Source organism: Tamandua tetradactyla, chromosome 6 (genome assembly GCF_023851605.1).
Source record: "Tamandua tetradactyla isolate mTamTet1 chromosome 6, mTamTet1.pri, whole genome shotgun sequence".
Taxonomy (NCBI): Eukaryota; Metazoa; Chordata; class Mammalia; order Pilosa; family Myrmecophagidae; genus Tamandua; species Tamandua tetradactyla.
The window spans coordinates 153,383,923-153,389,611 of record NC_135332.1 but is presented as its reverse complement, the minus strand read 5'-3'; the positions used below and the strand labels follow the sequence as shown (position 1 = coordinate 153,389,611).

Sequence of the window (5,689 nt, the reverse complement as noted above, 5' to 3'; positions counted from 1 at the left end):
CAATTCACCTGGAAATGATTCTGTGTATAGTGTGAGGGGAAAGCCAAAATACCTATTTCCCCACATAAACATCTGACTTGGAACTGTGTAATGAAAAGATCATCTGTTTCTCGCTGCATTGCACTGCCTCTTCCTTTTTATTTTAGGTGACTGAATATATGTGGGTCTGTTACTGGCACTGTATTCTGTTTCACTGGTCATTTGGTCTACCATTGCCTCAATATACCACTGTGTTAATTATAATAGGTAATGAAAAACTTCTAAATGTGTTCTGTTGCTTCAAAAGTGCCTTGGCTAGTTTAGTCTATTGCATTTCCAAGTAAATTTAAAAATCAGTTTGTAGATTTTCTCAAACAGAAAAAAAAAAATGCTGGAATTCTGGCTACTCTGCAGATCCATTTGGGGAGAACTGACATCTTTATCTCATTTAATTCTCTCTAAAATCCTCTAATATAAGAATTATTAAGATCCATTAAAAACTTCTCTTCTGTCATACAGATAGTTAATACCTGACTCTGGATCTCTGGATCGTTATGCAGAGTGCATGGAGCAGAAGCAAATTAAAATTTAATAACAGTGTTTGGTTTCCATAATGTTTAATTTTATGATACTTTCTCTTTATGGCCTTTGGTACAATTTTTCCAAATCTATAGCATTGGAAAGTTTACATTTTAAGTGAAAAATAAGACTATTTAATGAAAGCCTTAAACAAATAGTCTAGGTGTTAGCAGAAATTGAATACACAGGAGGTTGTGGACTGTGCTTTAAGAAACCATAACCAGTTGAAAGTGCTTGCTTGGTGGTTGCCAAATTAATAATTAGCTGGTGTGGGACAATAACTGTTCAAAAATGTCAGTTACTTCTTAAGTCTATCTCTGGTTCACGTCTGACATTGCGACAGGAAAATTTCTTGATTTCATCTTGCTATCTGGATGACATGTAACTCTCAAACTATTAGTTACACCAAGATATTTAGGAAGTAAGAAAGGAAATTAGGACATGTTTCAACCCTATTATAAGTATTTAGAATTGATATTTCACCAATTAAAAAGCTATTTCCAACAACTCCCATTCTGGTAATTTTGAAATTTTGAGAAACAAAAGTAACCTGGGATCCAAAATGAAATGATTTAGCTTTGGAGAACAGAGGCATTCAGTTAGGGAACATAGTGTATAGTTCTGAAATTTACTCCAAGTTATAAAATTCTATTTTTCTGCAAAATAGAAAAAAAACTGCAAAGAGTCTTTGGTTATGTTGTATTATTTTCTTGTTTGCAATGAGACAGAGTCATTTCATGGTATCCAGGCTTTCACATCAACAGCAGTCAGCAAATGGCTACTGAACTGCAGGCAAGTACTAGGTACCACATGCCACTGTATACCACTGTATACCACTGTATACCATGGTACATAACTGTACGTCACTGAGAAAAACACACACGATCTCTTCCTGCATGAAGCTTATAGTCTAAGGAATTTGTCTTTGTGGAATATTATGAGAAACAAGTCTTAAAATTTGTTGAGGCATTATAAAAATTATTTAAACCATTAAGCCCCATTTTATAATTTCTAAAAATGGGACAATGTAAAAAAGTAATTCACGTTGTTTTTGCCAGAATCAAATATAATTTGCGTATTGGGAGTTGGCATTGAATTTTACAATGAAGTCACACAAATTAACAGGTTTATAATTTGAGGATACAAAGGTTTTCTCAGTTTTGAAGATGGAGTGGGCTTCAGATCTTTCTGGATAAAACTATTCTCGATATATTGAGGATATACTTCAAACTATTCTTTTTTTTTTTTTTTAAATATGGAACGCTTCACGAATTTGCGTGTCATCCTTGTGCAGGGGCCATGCTAATCTTCTCTGTATCGTTCCAATTTTAGTATATGTGCTGCCGAAACGAGCACTCATACTATTCTTAACAAAATAAATTTACTAACTTTTAGGTGATTGATAATATAGTGGAAAATTGAGTTAGTTGATGCCTAATACATAAACAACATTGCTATCTATCAAATTAATGAGAAATGAGGGTAAATCTCTTTTCATGTCTGATCATGAAAGAATATTTGTGCTTCTACAAATTTTTTCAATGAAGTCACATGGCTGTTGCCTAATCTTAATTTCATATTGACCTTATCTTCTTTGCCCTCTAATGAAGACATTTATTATATAAGAAGATATCAATTCCAATTTTATCTTTTTTTTAAGTCTAGTGTCACAAATTTACAAGTACTTTTCTCTTTCCTTTCTGTTACTTTTTTTGAGCTCCTGGTTGCACCTATATTGGGCTACTTTTTAGGTTGTATCTATTGATATGTATTTAAAGGGATATACCTCTGTCAGACAAATCATGAATAGAGTGCTAGGCATTTTTTTAACTTCCCAAGGCCACTCATTCCATTGTAAAGCACCTCATTTTACTTTCACTGGCCCAGTTATTATCAAATCAGATGCAATATGAAAGGTCAGAGTAAATGTAAGGGGGATATCTGAATCCAAAATATCTTCTTAGTAAGAAAAGGGAGAAAGTATTGATTGTTAATTGAGTGCACTTCTTCCTAATTCAAAAATGTAAGTTAAATTCCCCTTGAGTTTAACCAGAAGAATAGTTAGTACTTAAAGGTTATAATCATTTGTAAGTGTAACCAAGACTTTTCCCCTTTTATTAAAGTAGTTACCCCTGTTATAACATCCAGGAAGGAAGCTCTCTTTCCAAATGGGATTTTCAATGTAAGAAACCTTTTCACAATCACTGTCAATGTGATGCAACCCCATCTCCTAATATCATGCTGTCAACTAACAGACTATATTTGTTTCAGAAAATCTGTGTTCGCATTAGCAACTGGGCTTACATGTGTTAGAATATACCAGGTCAGCCTTATCAGAAAGCAGGGTATCATGTGAAACACATTTTTCTCATATGAATTAACCAACTCAAAAGCTGATACTCCGAAGTTACCAAGATAAATGTAATTGGCCCAGTCTTGTCTCTATTAAAATTACATTGTTAGAAGGCTGGATAAGAAAAGAGGCTGAAATCTCATTTTCTAAAAGTCATGTCTCCTATATTCATAAAAGATTATTGAAACCCAAGGCAGAAAGTCAGGGGAAAAAATAACCAGGATAAAGGGCATGTTCAACTATTCAATTTTTTTGTGTGTGCATGCTTTTCTTTGACTTGTTTTGCGTTTTCAATTTCTAGAAGAAAGGGCCTCAGATGTCCAAAAAAGGCTGGAACTAATGCTAGTGAAAATGGAATTGAATTTCAAGTTGCGTTGTTTATTAGAGCACATAATCTTGAAATGAGTTTATCTCCTGACAGTCAAATTTTAACCCAGGTTACCAAGAAAAACTGCAAATTAGATTGTTGATTCTCTGTGAGTAGTCTCTGAATAACAACAAAGAATGAAGGCTGGAGGAGACTGGAGGTAATATAAATGTCCTACTTTTTTAAAAAAAAGGAAAGAGAAAATTTGGGGAACCATAGATGGGTGAAATTTATTTGTCTTACTCCAGAAAAAGAATGGGGCTACAGATTATTAGATTAGCGAAGAGTGAGTCTATGAGCAAGCATAATGTTTTTTTTTTCTTTTATAGGGAGAGAGAAAATACTGTAGAGACCATTCATCCAGCTTTCAGTATGGCCATCTGACCCAGGCAGAAATATGCTCTCCCACTGTTCAATACATGCAATATATCTAGATGGTTGGTTTTATAGAGTTTTCAATACGTATTTTTCTTTTAATACAATTCTTGATGTGATGGTTAGGTTCTGGTGTCAACTTGACCAGGTGATGTGTCCAGTCATCTAATCAGGCAAACACTGGCCTGGCCATTGCTGCAAGGATATTTCATGGCTGGTAGATAAACCAGGAGGCTGGTTTATTAAATCATCAACAGTTGCTGATTACATTTGTGATCAACTGAGGGCGTGTCTCCCGCAAATGAGATGATCCATTCAGTTGAAGACTATTAAGAAAGAAGAAAGACTCTCTCCCTACTTTTTCTCCCCTATGGAGTTTGTCAAGACCCTTTATCGGAGCTGCCAGCTTCACAGCCTGCCCGATGGATTCTGGACTCTTGCATTCCCATGGCTGTGGGAGGCACCTTTATAAGTCTCATATCTACAGATCTTTCCTGGTGGATCTGTTTCTCTAGAGGACCCTGACTACTACACTCGGTAACCTACTCTTACTGAGTATAATTAAAGAGTTACTCAGAGGAATATTTTTACAGAGGTTTTCAGATTAAGATATCTATAAATAATCAAACTACTTAAATCTTGGCATTGCCTCTAAATAATTTCCCTGATATTTCCTCTGAGATATATGAAGTTTTTATTGAATAGATTTTATAAGTGTTAACATTCTGGAGCTCTCTGTTTCTACTTCTTGAGCATTGGAGAAGCATCTCAGCTTATCCTAAAATTAAAATCTTCAGCAATCATAGCTGGAGTCTTTCACTTAACTAATTAGTACTTGTTCTTCCAATTGCATTGTCACCCATATGGGATGCAAGCAGCAGATTGCCTCTCTGTTCCTTCTGATTTTCCTGCTAAACTGTAGACTGAGGCATTTCCTTTCGGGTTTTCTGTCACTATTCTGTAAATCAAGAGAATTTGTGAGGCAAGGAGTCGGAGTAATTTGATCTCTCATGAAAAGGTCTTAATTTACCCGCCGAGGCATGTTTGGGCATGTCAGGGCTCACCTATGCAAAAAAAAATGTGAGTTCATTAAAAACCTCTGGACAATAGAAACTAGCAGGCACAATGTTGCCTGGAAGACAATTATGGCCAATTGTCTCTCTATAAATCCTTAGGCATGTATAGATACACATGAATTAAAACAACAGCTAAGTCATTTCACAATAAGCTTCACAACCTGATGCTCAGTGTTAAGGATATTTATTTTGAAATATTAAACTGTTAGGTGATTATTTTTCTTAGATTTTTGGTAACAAATTAATACTTATCTCAGCTATACAGGCACAGTTACTTGAATAGATAGCTAAATGCATCCATCAGTCAAGTTGGGGTAGGGAATAGAAGACTCACGCAGATTGGACTGTAAGTAACGAAGGCCCTGACTTCATTCCATAGGGCTGCTATAACAAACTACACAAATGAATGGTTTAAAACAGCAGAAATGTATTAAATTTATTGTCTCACCACAGTGGAGGCTACAAGCCCAAATCTAGGAATTGTCAGCATCATGCTTCTTCTGAAGTCTGCAGGGTTCTGGTGGGAGCTTGCCAGCAACCCATGGTGTGTGGGGTAATTCAGTCTCTGCCTCTGTCATATGGCTGCTCTCTCTATGTCCAAATCTCCTCTTATAAGGACACCAACCATATTGAATTAGGGCCTATCCTAATTCAGTTTGGCCTCATCTTAACTGATAACATCTTCAAACATCCTACTTCCAAATAGGACCCCATTCATGAGAGGAGGGTTAGGACTTGAACATCTCTTTTAGTGGGCACAAATCTACAAAGAAATGTACAGAGGTCAGGAAACCAGTAAAGGGAGGACAGACATTCACCGACTAAAGACAAGTGAAGAACATTATCTCCTCTAAGCCTGAAGAGGCAAGAAGAGGAAGCATTGCTCCCTAAGCGAGGTGAGAGCCAGAGCTGCACAAAAAGTGACATGGAAAAGGGGCAAACTGAATGGATGAAGAAATA

The 5,689-nt window shown here is 35.9% G+C and overlaps 1 non-coding gene across 1 annotated transcript; it reads right to left on the bottom strand.

Moving 5' to 3' along the window:
• Positions 1-1,807: 1,807 nt before the first annotated feature.
• Positions 1,808-1,914, bottom strand: LOC143689121 (U6 spliceosomal RNA). The gene has a single exon (XR_013178588.1). It is a non-coding gene; the product is annotated as a U6 spliceosomal RNA (small nuclear RNA).
• Between the last annotated feature and the right edge of the window lie 3,775 nt (positions 1,915-5,689).